The sequence below is a fragment of the Pongo abelii genome, chromosome 6 (assembly GCF_028885655.2).
Source record: "Pongo abelii isolate AG06213 chromosome 6, NHGRI_mPonAbe1-v2.0_pri, whole genome shotgun sequence".
Taxonomy (NCBI): Eukaryota; Metazoa; Chordata; class Mammalia; order Primates; family Hominidae; genus Pongo; species Pongo abelii.
The window spans coordinates 75443533-75458141 of record NC_071991.2 but is presented as its reverse complement, the minus strand read 5'-3'; positions in this window follow the sequence as shown (position 1 = coordinate 75458141).

Below are 14609 nucleotides of genomic sequence, written 5' to 3'. Positions count from 1 at the left end.
TTTATTGTTACTGATCAAAATCTTAAATATGAGGAAATTGCAAAACTAAGGAATAGGTATTCTGGAAACAAATGCAGTCAAAGTTTAAAGATGGAGATAAATTAATATTTTTCATAGAGATAAATAAATCTGTATACATTGTCACATTTCAAAACCTGTGAAGTGTTAAGAAGGTAAAACATTTTAAGTCCATTTTATTGGTTCTATTTTAATGAATTCAATCCTATGATTCTTGATCATTCACAGCTACATTTAGGGCTTAGCGACTTAAAAAATAAAAATATGGCCAATGTAACATTTGGAAATTGGACTAATTTTATTCATCTGCAGTGAGAAATCATCATACTTTGGCCTTTCTAACTGGAAAAAGTTATGATCATCCTGGCCCAGATCCATTTAGGAAGGAATATTCCATGGTCCTTAAGAGCAGAATTTGAGTTAAAGGGAGAGCAAAAATAGTGAGGGAGTGAGGGAGAAAGGAACAGATGAAGATACACAATTTTATAGAGTCAAATGTCACCCACAATAGGAAATACAAGATGAAATAACATTTAGGAATAGGACAGATCTGACTATTTAGGATGTTTAATGGTTGTATTTCAGACATGATACAGACATGCCAATAAAAAAGGTCATACATAAAATAGGAAGTTGGGGCTAAAAAGAAAAATGCCATTAGGTTGAGAGGAATTGTATTAAGGTCCACTCATCTTGAATGTTATATAAAAATTCATGTGCAGGTCACATTTTTTTTTTCAAATGATGGCTTACACCTGTCTTAACTTCACCTGCAGGTTGTAGTTCTCACAGCACCTGGCCTAGCAGTGTTGCTTCTCAGTATCTGTTGAATTAAATCAGAATGAACAGGAGGCATTCATGAGTAAGTTCCCTCACTCAAATTTTATTTTAGAACTGTTAAGCAGTGAAAATAATATATTTCCTCCTTCAGATGTCAGCAAGTGGATATTCCTCAGCAGAGATTATTAGAGTAAACTAAATGAGACCTCTAGAATGGCAGCCCTCAATCTTTGAGAACCCTACTTCTTTTCTGATCAAACTGGGTTAAGACTCATATTATGAGAAACATATTTCAGTAGGGGTAATCAAGCAAATTCCAGATGGGTGAAAATCTCTACTCTTAGAAACGGTGACAATATTCTGTATTTCCTAAATGTTACTTAGGCTCATTCTTTCCCATATGCACAATCTGAAAAATGATTCATCTTGCCCTGAACTGCTGCCTATACACCTGAGCGGAATCCACTTCTGCTCCTTCCTCCTAAACACTTCTTCCCACACTTATCTTTGGCCGCAATCCTCTGAATCTCAGCCTTGACCAGGGCAGTCAGCCTAACCATTTCTCCTTGAATTAGGCACTACTGAGCCATGTCCACTCAAGAGACTGCTGGTAATTCTCAGCTTGCTTCTCTCGGCATCACTGAGCAAAGCTGTTCTTACAGATTGGACAAACTTATCCACCTCAAAGCAGGAGGTTTTGGTTGGTAGGATAATCACATTTCTTCCTCTGTTGAGCTTATCAACGGATCTTTGGCAGCCTCGCTTTCATTCAATTTCAGATTTAAACCCTTAAATGTTACTGTGTTATCAACTGCTGTGTATTTCCTACCACAGTAACTGTATGCCCATTCTGAAACATCAAATTAGATGTTAAATTGTATTCAAGGAAACTTCATGTAAGACAAAAATTTACCAAGCCCAAGCGCATGTTACACAATGATAAAGGCTGAGAGGTTAATCTGATGACTTTTAATTTATAATGTCAATCTCTAAGTTTCAGGCTTTTATTTTCCTTGTTACAATAGTACTCAAACTATCCTGAATTGTTTCTGGAAAACTAATTTGAAAAGCCAATTCATGTTATAAAATCACGCTGAGTTTTTCCACATCAATCTTGACACAAAGTCAGGGGTTTCCGAGAGAAAAAGTAAATAATGAATATAATTTGTCCAGTGAAGATTTGTATGTTAATGAAAAAGGTATTGACCTCTAAATTAGGAGACCTGAGTTCTAAACCTGGGCTGACTCTAATTAGTTCTGGTATATTATTTATTATTTCTGGACTCTACATTTCCTGTTTGTTAGATAAAGAGATTTAACGAAATTATTTCAAAAGTTTTTCCTGGTTCTAAAATTATAGGTCTATTCTATGGAACATTTTTGTATCAGACCATTAATGCTTTATGATAATATTCACTGGGCAATGACTCCCGCTAAGTAACCATTTGCATAACAGCAGGAGGGCAAGGATTCTGAGAAATCAGAACTAATTTTTTCCCAAAATGCAAAGGCAATTGCCTTTATAATTAGATGGTTTTTATGTTGTTACAAAAAAATTAAAAATTATAATTTTGAACTGTAGTACATGTTTGTTATATGTTAAATAAATTAAAGTTTTTAAAAGTTTATTTTCAGATTTCTTCCTAACTTTCTCAAATCTTCTCTATGCTTGATAAGCAAGATAAATATATCTGGCTGGGGAAACAATATACACAGAATATTTGCAAATGATTATAACTCTTCAGGCAAATCTAAAATGGTAAGAAAGATTCATAAAACATATCACTACAAATCAAAAAGGGTAAAAAGTCTGTGTACCTCTCTCTTCTGTACAGATCTGATAAAAAGTCTCAACCTCAAAAATGTTCATGGGTATCTGTGGTCTTGATGATAACTCAAACTGATTAAGTATTGAATGAAGAAAATACAAGGTCATTTAATCTGATGGGGACACTTCTAAAATGATCAAACAAAACTACCATCTTAGGACGTTGAGTTTTTCAAGGAAGCACTAGTAGTTCAGGTACAAATCTGAAAACTATCATCTTATTATAACTTCATAGTAACTTTGCCAGATATGTGATATATACTATATAGCTAGCACTGGTCTAGTTGTCATTGCATTAGAAATTATACTTTGGTGAAGAATATAAAGTATATATTCTTTATATAAAGAATATAAAGTATAAAGAAATTATACTTTTTACAGTTTAAAAGAAGATCATAAAATATTTATACTATACATTTTAATATTGTGTTCTGATATACTATATTGTTCAGACTCTGTTTATATTTAACATTATATTTTGTATTTGTCAGATAATATCAACAAGGCAAAAGAACATGTCCTAATGCTTTTACAGGTTTCCTGAGTATTGACTGTGCAATAATGCAAATTAAAAATTAAAGATCTAGTAGCTTTTTTTTCCTTTTTAATGTATTTTTAACCTATTAAATAGGAAGTTTTACTTAAAGCTATAGTTAAGGTTTTAGTGAACTGCATGCATTTTAACTTGCTGAGTTTATCACATCCTGAAAGATGACATTTTATAATTGCTGATGAAAACAGGGATAATGTGTTATACGGATAGTGCATAAAGCTTATGATCACTATGAAGAAATGGTTTACTGCAAATGCAAGTTAGAAAACCCTTCTTAAAATTAATATTGCCTTTCTTCAATTTTAACCAACCATCCATGTTTATAACTATGTTACCAAGGAAAACCCAAGGACCAATAAGCTATAAGGTATTTTTTAACCTTACCCCTACACATTCAACACAGATAAGTGGCTTTATTAAAACACTCACTTTGTATTTTTTAATACCTTTACACTTTGATGCTCTTATTTATACTCTTGATTAAATTAAAATACAGTTCTCTCAAATATACTCTAATATAAAGAATGTATTTCAAATCCCCTTAACAAAAATTGTTTGGAAATACATCAACATTATACAATAAATATGAATGTAAAACTTCAGCTTAAATTGATAATTAATATTTCATAGATTAAAAATTGATAAATAATTTTAGCTGTTATTTCACAGAACACTTATATAAAACAAATCAGTATTATAGTTTGCTAAAATAAAAACAAGACAAACGATACTATTAGGCTTGGTTCACAAATGTACTAAAAGTTTAATGTGGTATAAAACTCACTTTGGACACAGAAATTGATCTTTTTGAAAATAAAAATATTGCCATGAACTATATATGTAGATTCACTTTTGATTCATTTTGGAAATCTTGTAATGCAATAGTTTCTTAACAGTACAGAATACTTAACTTGGCTCTACCAAGTATAGAGGAAATGATATCTTAGAAAAAAGCTATTAAAAGCTGTCAATGAAATTCACACTTAGCAACTGTGTTGCCAAGTTCCAAAAACTACAATTTGACTTCAAGGGTTTAGGTTGAAATAGTAGGAGATGAAATTTGTGTACTTAACAAATTTTAAAATTTCAAAATGTATTAATTTTTATTTATTTATATTTAAAACCTTTAAAGCAATAGGCTGGTTAAATAAACAAATTGCATGGAGCTACATTTTGCTATATGTTTATGAGTTTAAAAAACATGCAACTGGCAAATTTAAATTTTCCAATTTCAACATGTACAAAGCACTGTGTAAGGTAGTGTGGTAAGGAGAGAAGAAAAAATTTAAAAATCTTTAGAAAATAATTTAAAAACTATATTTCCTTACCACAGCATTTAAACACATATTTATCTGAGTAAATGTTTGAGTATTTGAGTGTTAAATGAGAAATATATGTAAAAAAAATTAAAAAGAACCTATCAGAGTAATATTCTAACAAATGGAATTTAATGTTACTTAAACACAAGTTCTTTTTTTTTAATTTTTAAATTTTATTATTATTATACTTTAAGTTTTAGGGTACATGTGCACAATGTGCAGGTTAGTTACATATGTATACATGTGCCATGCTGGTGTGCTGCACCCATTAACTCGTCATTTAGTATTAGGTATATCTCCTAATGCTATCCCTCCTCCCTCCCCCAACCCCACAACAGTCCCCAGAGTGTGATGTTCCCCTTCCTGTGTCCATGTGTTCTCATTGTTCAATTCCCACCTATGAATGAGAACATCTGGTGTTTGGTTTTTTGTTCTTGCGATAGTTTACTGAGAATGATGATTTCCAATTTCATCCATGTCCCTACAAAGGACATGAACTCATCCTTTTTTATGGCTGCATAGTATTCCATGGTGTATATGTGCCACATTTTCTTAATCCAGTCTATCATTGTTGGACATTTGGGCTGGTTCGAAATCTTTGCTATTGTGAATAGTGCCGCAATAAACATACGTGTGCATGTGTCTTTATAGCAGCATGATTTATAGTCCTTTGGGTATATACCCAGTAATGGGATGGCTGGGTCAAATGGTATTTCTAGTCCTAGATCCCTAAGGAATCGCCACACTGACTTCCACAATGATTGAACTAGTTTACAGTCCCACAACAGTGTAAAAGTGTTCCTATTTCTCCACATTCTCTCGAGCACCTGTTGTTTCCTGACTTTTTAATGATTGCCATTCTAAATGGTGTGAGATGGGCTCATGGGTAGGAAGAATCAATATCGTGAAAATGGCCATACTTCCCAAGGTAATTTATAGATTCAATGCCATCCCCATCAAGCTACCAATGACTTTCTTCACAGAATTAGAAAAAACTACTTTAAAGTTCATATGGAACCAAAAAAGAGCCTGCATCGCCACGTCAAACCTAAGCCAAAAGAACAAAGCTGGACGCATCACGCTGCCTGACTTCAAACTATACTACAAGGCTACAGTTACCAAAACAGCATGGTACTGGTACCAAAACAGAGACATAGATCAATGGAGCAGAACAGAGCCCTCAGAAATAACGCCGCATATCTACAACTATCTGATCTTTGACAAACCTGAGAAAAACAAGCAATGGGGAAAGGATTCCCTATTTAATAAATGGTGCTGGGAAAACTGGCTAGCCATATGTAGAAAGCTGAAACTGGATCCCTTCCTTACACCTTATACAAAAATTAATTCAAGATGGATTAAAGACTTAAACGTTAGACCTAAAACCATAAAAACCCTAGAAGAAAACCTAGGCACTACCATTCAGGACATAGGCATGGGCAAGGACTTCATGTCTAAAACACCAAAAGCAATGGCAACAAAAGCCAAAATTGACAAATGGGATCTAATTAAACTCAAGAGCTTCTGCACAGCAAAAGAAACTACCATCAGAGTGAACAGGCAACCTACAGAATGGGAGAAAATTTTCACAACCTTCTCATCTGACAAAGGGCTAATATCCAGAATCTACAATGAACTCAAACAAATTTACAAGAAAAAAACAAACAACCCCATCAAAAAGTGGGCAAAGGACATGAACAGACACTTCTCAAAAGAAGACATTTATGCAGCCAAAACACACATGAAAAAATGCTCACCATCACTGGCCATCAGAGAAATGCAAATCAAAACACAAGTTCTATGTTGTGAAAATATATAACCAGTAGAGAAATAATAAGACTGCTGGATAATAAAGTGCTTCTCATCAAAAGGTAGGCTGAGAAAGATGGCAGAATAGAAGGCTCCACTGATCATCTGCACCTACAAGGACATGAACTTAACAACTAACTACAAAAAAAGCAGCTTCATAAGAACCAAAAATTAGATAAGCACTTACAAAATATCTGGGTTTAACTTTATATCACTAAAAGAGGCACTGAGAGGCAGGTAAAACAGTCTTAGAATTACCATTGCTACCCCTCCCCCAACTCCCAGCAGTGGCAGTGTGGTATGGAGAGCATTTCTGTGCCATGGGGAGAGGGAGAGTGCAGCAATTGTGAGGCATTAAACTGAGTGCTACCCTGTTATAGCAGAAAGAAAAACTGGACCAAACTCAGCTGACACCTGCCCACAAAGGGAGCATTTAAACCAGCCCTAGCCAGAGTGGAATCACCCATCCCAGAAGTCAGAACTTCAGTTCCTGCAAGCCTTGCCACTGTGGGCAAAAGTGCTCCAGGATTATAAATAAACTTGAAAGGCAGTTTAGGCCACAAGTACTGCAACTTCTAGGCAAGTCCTAATGTTGAACTGGGCCCAGAGCCAGAGGACTGGGAGGGCATATGACCTACTGAGACACCAGCCAGGTCAGCTAAAAAAGTGCTGACATTACCACTCTCATAAATTCAGGCTGCACTGCTCACAGCTCCAAAAGAGATCCCTTTGTTCCTCTTGAGAAGAGGAGAGAGAAGGGAGAGGACTGTATAGATACATAATTGTCAGATTCACCAAAGTTGAAATGAAGGAAAAAATGTTAAGGGCAGCCAGAGAGAAAGGTCGGGTTACTCACAAAGGGAAGCCCATCAGACTAACAGCGGATCTCTCAGCAGAAACCCTACAAGCCAGAAGAGAGTGGGGGCCAATATTCAACATTCTTTTTTTTTTTTTTTTTTTTTTTTGTTTTGTTTTTTTTTTTTTTTTTACATGGAAAAATCAAGCATTTATTCCCAAGTAGTCTTCTACAGTGTTGGGGGAAAATGGCATACATTTGCTATGGAATAAAAATAATCTATAAAACATTCTTTATTTTATTTAGATCTGTCACAGAATTTGGCCAGTTTTCTTTTTTTTTTTTTTTTATGAATTGGAAGATTTAATTTTTTTTTTTTTTTTTTTTTTTTTTTTTTTTTTAGTATTTATTGATCATTCTTGGGTGTTTCTCGGAGAGGGGGATATGGCAGGGTCATAGGATAATAGTGGAGAGAAGGTCAGGAGATAAACACATGAACAAAGGTCTCTGGTTTTCCTAGACAGAGGACCCTGCGGCCTTCTGCAGTGTTTGTGCCCCTGGGTACTTGAGATTAGGGAGTGGTGATGACTCTTAAAGAGCACGCTGCCTTCAAGCATCTGTTTAACAAAGCACATCTTGCACCGCCCTTAATCCATTTAACCCTGAGTTGACACAGCACATGTTTCAGAGAGCAGGGGGCTGGGGGAAAGGCCATAGATCAACAGCATCCCAAGGCAGAAGAACTTCTCCTAGTCAGAACAAAATGGACTCTCCTATGCCCACCTCTTTCTACACAGACACAGCAACAATCTGATCTCTCCTTCCTTTCCCCCCACTTCCCCCCCTTCTTTTCAACAAAACCACCATCGTCCTCATGGTCCGCTCCCGATGGTCGCTGTCTCTTCGGAGCTGTTGGGTACACCTCCCAGACAGGGCGGCCGGGCAGAGGCGCTCCTCACCTCCCAGACAGGGCGGCCGGGCAGAGGCGCTCCTCACTTCCCAGACAGGGCGGCCGGGCAGAGGCGCTCCTCACTTCCCAGAGGGGGCAGCTGGGCAGAGACACTCCTCACTTCCTCCCCCATCTGGAAAGGGAGGAGTGCCTCTGCCTGGCCGCCACCCCGTCTGGGAGGAAGTGAGGAGCGCCTCTGCCTGGCTGCCCCATCTGGGAAGTGAGGAGCGCCTCTGCCCAGCCGCCACACCGTCTGGCGCCTCTGCCTGGCCACCCCGTCTGGGAGGTGAGGAGCGCCTCTGCCCGGCCGCCCAGTGTGGGAAGTGAGGAGCGCCTCTGCCCCGCCGCCCTGTCTGGGAGGTGAGGAGCGCCTCAACATTCTTAAAGAAAAGAATTTTCAACCCGGAATTTCATATCCAGCCAAACTAAGCTTCATAAGTGAAGGAGAAATAAAATACTTTACAGACAAGCAAATCCTCAGAGATTTTGTATTTTGCATCTTGAAAACCAGCTCAGTCACAAAAGAATAGGGCACTGGTGAGAGTCATGAGGCTTTCTTTCCAGGCACTGCCTCACAGACAACATTTCTAGACACACTCTGGAACTGGAGAGAACCTGCTGCCTTGAAGGGAAAGACCCAGTCCTGGTAGAATTCATTACCTGCTAACTGAAGAGCCCTTGGGCCCTGCCTTACCAGTGGCAACACCCTGGTACTATGTTGAGGGCCTTGAGTGGGACTGAGACTTGTTGGCTTGAAGGTAGATTCAGCACATTCCCAGCTGTGTTGGCTATGGGATGAGATTTTTTTTCTCCTTGAGGAAAAAAAAAAAAAAAGGGAAAAGTAAAAGGGATTTTGTCTTGCACCTAAGGTACCAGCTTGGCCACAAGGGGGCTAGAGTACCAATTGGGCTCTTGGGGGTCCCCAATATCAGGCCTTGGTTCCTAGATGGCATTTCTGGACATGCCTTGGGGCAGAGAGGAGCTTACTGTCTTGAAGGGTGAGTCCCAGGCCAGGAAGCATTCACCAGAAACTGACCAAAAAGACCTTGGGCCTTAAGGGAACATCATCTCCCCATCAGTAACCTGGCAGTAATCTCATAAGCTGGTGGTGATGGCCACTGAGTGAAGCTCCTCTGCCATTGGAAGGGGAACACAAGAGTGGGAAGGACTGTGTCTTGTGGTTTGAGTGTCAGATCAGCAACAGTATAGTATGACACCCAGCAGACTTCTAAGATTTTTGACTCTAGTCCCCAGCTTCCAGCCAGCACCACTGGACATGCCTGGGGTTGGGGGAATCTTACTGCCCTGCAGGGAAGGAAACAAACCTGGCTGGTTTTGTCTCCTGCTGATTGTAGAGCCCCATGGCCTTGAGGAAACATAGATCCTAGACAGTGAGCAGTTAAAGAAGGCCTTGGGAGAGACCCAGTACTGTGCTGGCATCAGGTCTGACCCAGCACAGTAACAGAGGTGGCCACAGGGGTGCTTGTATCACAACTGTGGCCACCCACCTCCAGGTGATTCAGAACAGAGACAGATATTCCGTTTGTGTAAGAGAAGACAACAAGAGTCTCTGTCTGGTAATCCGTAGAATTCTTCCAGATTTTGTCCAAAAACATCAAGTTGGTATGTCTACAAGTCTGCAAGAATGACATTAATGACATTATTACTGGGCCTGGAGTGCCCCTAAAGCACATACAGCTTAGATCACGACACCCAAGTCCTTTCACATATATAAAAACCTTTCCCAAGAAGGACAGGTGCAGATAAGCCTAGACTGTATAGACTACGATAGATACCCAAATTTTCAATGGCCAGACACAGATGCACATCTACAGATACCAAGATGATCAGGAAAACATGACCTCACCAAATGAACTAAATAAGACACCAGGGACTAACCATGGAAAAACAGAGATATGTGATCTTTCAAACAGAGAATCCAAAATAGCTGTTTTGAGGAAACTCAAAGAAATATAAGAGAACACAGAGAAGGAATTCAGAATTCTATTAGGTAAATTTAACAAAGAGATTGAAATAATTAAAAATAATCAAGCAGAAATTCTGGAGCTAAAAAAATGCAATTGCCATACTGAAGAATGCATCAGAGTCTTTTAATATTAGGTTGGAATTGCCCAGGCTTGCTCAGGTAAACAAAGCAGCCTGGAAGCTCCAACTGGGTGAAGCCCACGACAGCTCAGGGAGGCCTGCCTGCTTCTGTAGGCTCCACCTATGGGGGCAGGGCACAGACAAACAAAAAGACAGCAGTAACCTCTGCAGACTTAAATGTCCCTGTCTGACAGCTTTGAAGAGAGCATTGGTTCTCCCAGCACGCAGCTGGAGATCTGAGAACGGGCAGACTGCCTCCTAAACTGGGTCCCTGACCCCTGACCCCTGACCCCAAGCAGCCTAACTGGGAGGTACCCCCCAGTAGGGGCAGACTGACAATTCACATGGCTGGGTACTCCTCTGAGACAAAACTTCCAGAGGAACGATCAGACAGCAGCATTCGCAGTTCATGAAAATCCACTGTTCTGCAGCCACCGCTGCTGAGACCCAGGCAAACAGGGTCTGGAGTGGACCTCTAGCGAACTCCAACAGACCTGCAGCTGAGGGTCCTGTCTGTTAGAAGGAAAACTAAGAAACAGAAAGGACATCCACACCAAAAACCCATCTGTACATCACCATCATCAAAGACCAAAAGTAGATAAAACCACAAAGATGTGGAAAAAACAGAGCAGAAAAACTGGAAACTCTAAAAAGCAGAGCGCCTCTCCTCCTCCAAAGGAACGCAGCTCCTCACCAACAATGTAACAAAGGTGGACAGAGAATGACTTTGACGCGTTGAGAGAAGAAGGCTTCAGACAATCAAACTACCTTGAGCTATAGGAGGAAATTCAAACCAAAGGCAAAGAAGTTGAAAACTTCGAAAAAAATTTAGACAAATGTATAACTAGAATAACCAATACAGAGAAGTGCTTAAAGGAGCTGATGCAGCTGAAAGCCAAGGCTCGAGAACTACGTGAAGAATGCAGAAGCCTCAGGAGCCGATGCAATCAACTGGAAGAAAGGGTATCAGTGATGGAAGATGAAATGAATGAAATGAAGCGAGAAGGGAAGTTTAGAGAAAAAAGAATAAAAAGAAATGAAGAAAGCCTCCAAGAAATATGGGACTATGTGAAAAGACCAAATCTACGTCTGATTGGTGTACCCTGAAAGTGACAGGCAGAATGGAACCAAGTTGGAAAACACTCTGCAGGATATTATCCAGGAGAACTTCCCCAATCTAGCAAGTCAGGCCAACATTCAGATTCAGGAAATACAGAGAATGCCACAAACATACTCCTTGAGAAGAGCAACTCCAAGACACATAATTGTCAGATTCACCAAAGTTGAAATGAAGGAAAAAATGTTAAGAGCAGCCAGAGAGAAAGGTCGGGTTACCCACAAAGGGAAGCCCATCAGACTAACAGCGGATCTCTCAGCAGAAACTCTACAAGCCAGAAGAGAGTGGGGGCCAATATTCAACATTCTTAAAGAAAAGAATTTTCAACGCAGAATTTCATATCCAGCCAAACTAAGCTTCATAAGTGAAGGACAAATAAAATCCTTTACAGAAAAGCAAATGCTGAGAGATTTTGTCACCACTAGGCCTGCCCTACAAGAGCTCCTGAAAGAAGCATTAAACATGGAAAGGAACAAACAGTACCAGCCACTGCAAAATCATGCCAAATTGTAAAGACCATCGAGACTAGGAAGAATTTGCATCAACTAACCAGCATAATAACCAGCTAACATCATAATGACAGGATCAAATTCACACATAACAATATTAACTTTAAATGTAAATGGACTAAATGCTCCAATTAAAAGACACAGACTGGCAAGTTGGATAAAGAGTCAAGACCCATCAGTGTGCTGTATTCAGGAAACCCATCTCACACACAGAGACACACATAGGCTCAAAATTAAAGGATGGAGGAAGATCTACCAAAAAAATGGAAAACAAAAAAAGGCAGCAGTTGCAATCCTAGTCTCTGATAAAACAGACTTTAAACCAACAAAGATCAAAAGGGACAAAGAAGGCCATTACATAATGGTAAAGGGATCAATTCAACAAGAGCTAACTATCCTAAATATATATGCACCCAATACAGGAGCACCCAGATTCATAAAGCAAGTCCTGAGTGACCTACAAAGAGACTTAGACTCCCACACAATAATAATGGGAGACTTTAACACCCCACTGTCAACATTAGACAGATCAATGAGACAGAAAGTTAACAAGGATACCCAGGAATTGAACTCAGCTCTGCACCAAGCGGACCTAATAGACATCTACATAACTCTCCACCCCAAATCAACAGAATATACATTTTTTTCAGCACCACACCACACCTATTCCAAAATTGACCACATAGTTGGAAGTAAAGCTCTCCTCAGCAAATGTAAAAGATCAGAAATTATAACAAACTGTCTCTCAGACCACAGTGCAATCAAACTAGAACTCAGGATTAAGAATCTCACTCAAAACCACTCGACTACATGGAAACTGAACAACCTTCTCCTGAATGACTACTGGGTACATAACGGAATGAAGGCAGAAATAAAGATGTTCTTTGAAACCAACGAGAACAAAGACACAAGATACCAGAATCTCTGGGACACATTCAAAGCAGTGTGTAGAGGGAAATTTATAGCACTAAATGCCCACAAGAGAAAGCAGGAAAGATCCAAAATTGACACCCTAACATCACAATTAAAAGAACTAGAAAAGCAAGGGCAAACACATTCAAAAGCCAGCAGAAGGCAAGAAATAACTAAGATCAGAGCAGAACTGAAGGAAATAGAGACACAAAAAACCCTTCAAAAAATTAATGAATCCAGGAGCTGTTTTTTGAAAGGATCAACAAAATTGATGGACCGCTAGCAAGACTAATAAAGAAGAAAAGAGAGAAGAATCAAATAGACGCAATAAAAAATGAAAAAGGGGTATCACCACCGATCCCACAGAAATACAAACTACCATCAGAGAATACTACAAACACCTCTATGCAAATAAACTAGAAAATCTAGAAGAAATGGATAAATTCCTCAACACATACACCTGCCCAAGACTAAACCAGGAAGAAGCTGAATCTCTGAATAGACCAATAACAGGCTCTGAAATTGTGGCAATAATCAATAGCTTACCAACCAAAAAGAGTCCAGGACCACATGGATTCACAGCCGAATTCTACCAGAAGTACAAGGAGGAACTGGTACCATTCCTTCTGAAACTATTCCAATCAATAGAAAAAGAGGGAATCCTCCCTAACTTATTTTATGAGGCCAGCATCATCCTGATACCAAAGCCGGGCAGAGACACAACCAAAAAAGAGAATTTTAGACCAATATCCTTGATGAACATTGATGCAAAAATCCTCAATAAAATACTGGCAAACAGAATCCAGCAGCACATCAAAAAGCTTATCGAGCATGTTCAACTGGGCTTCATCCCTGGGATGCAAGGCTGGTTCAATATATGCAAATCAATAAATGTAATCCAGCATATAAACAGAACCAAAGATAAAAACCACATGATTATCTCAATAGATGCAGAAAAGGCCTTTGATAAAATTCCACAACGCTTCATGCTAAAAACTCTCAATAAATTAGGTATTGATGGGACGTATCTGAAAATAATAAGAGCTATCTATGACAAACCCACAGCCAATATACTGAATGGGCAAAAACTGGAAGCATTCCCTTTGAAAACTGGCACAAGACAGGGATGCCCTCTCTCACCACTCCTATTCAATATAGTGTTGGAAGTTCTGGCCAGGGCAATTAGGCAGGAGAAGGAAATAAAGGGTATTCAATTAGGAAAAGAGGAAGTCAAATTGTCCCTGTTTGCAGATGACATGATTGTATATCTAGAAAACCCCATTGTCTCAGGCCCAAATCTCCTTAAGCTGATAAGCAACTTCAGCAAAGTCTCAGGATACAAAATCAATGTACAAAAATCACAAGCATTCTTATACACCAATAACAGACAAACAGACAGCCAAATCATGAGTGAACTCCCATTCACAATTGCTTCAAAGAGAATAAAATACCTAGGAATCCAACTTACAAGGGATGTGAAGGACATCTTCAAGGAGAACTACAAACCACTGCTCAATGAAATAAAAGAGGATACAAACAAATAGAAGAACATTCCATGCTCATGGGTAGGAAGAATCAATATCATGAAAATGCCCATACTGCCCAAGGTAATTTATAGATTCAATACCATCCCCATCAAGCTACCAATGACTTTTTTTTACAGAATTGGAAAAAACTACTTTAAAGTTCATATGGAACCAAAAAAGAGCCTGCATCGCCAAGTCAATCCTAAGCCAAAAGAACAAAGCTGGCATCACGCTGCCTGACTTCAAACTATACTACAAGGCTACAGTAACCAAAACAGCATGGTACTGGTACCAAAACAGAGACATAGATCAATGGAACAGAACAGAGCCCTCAGAAATAACGCCGCATATCTACAACTATCTGATCTTTGACAAACCTGAGAAAAA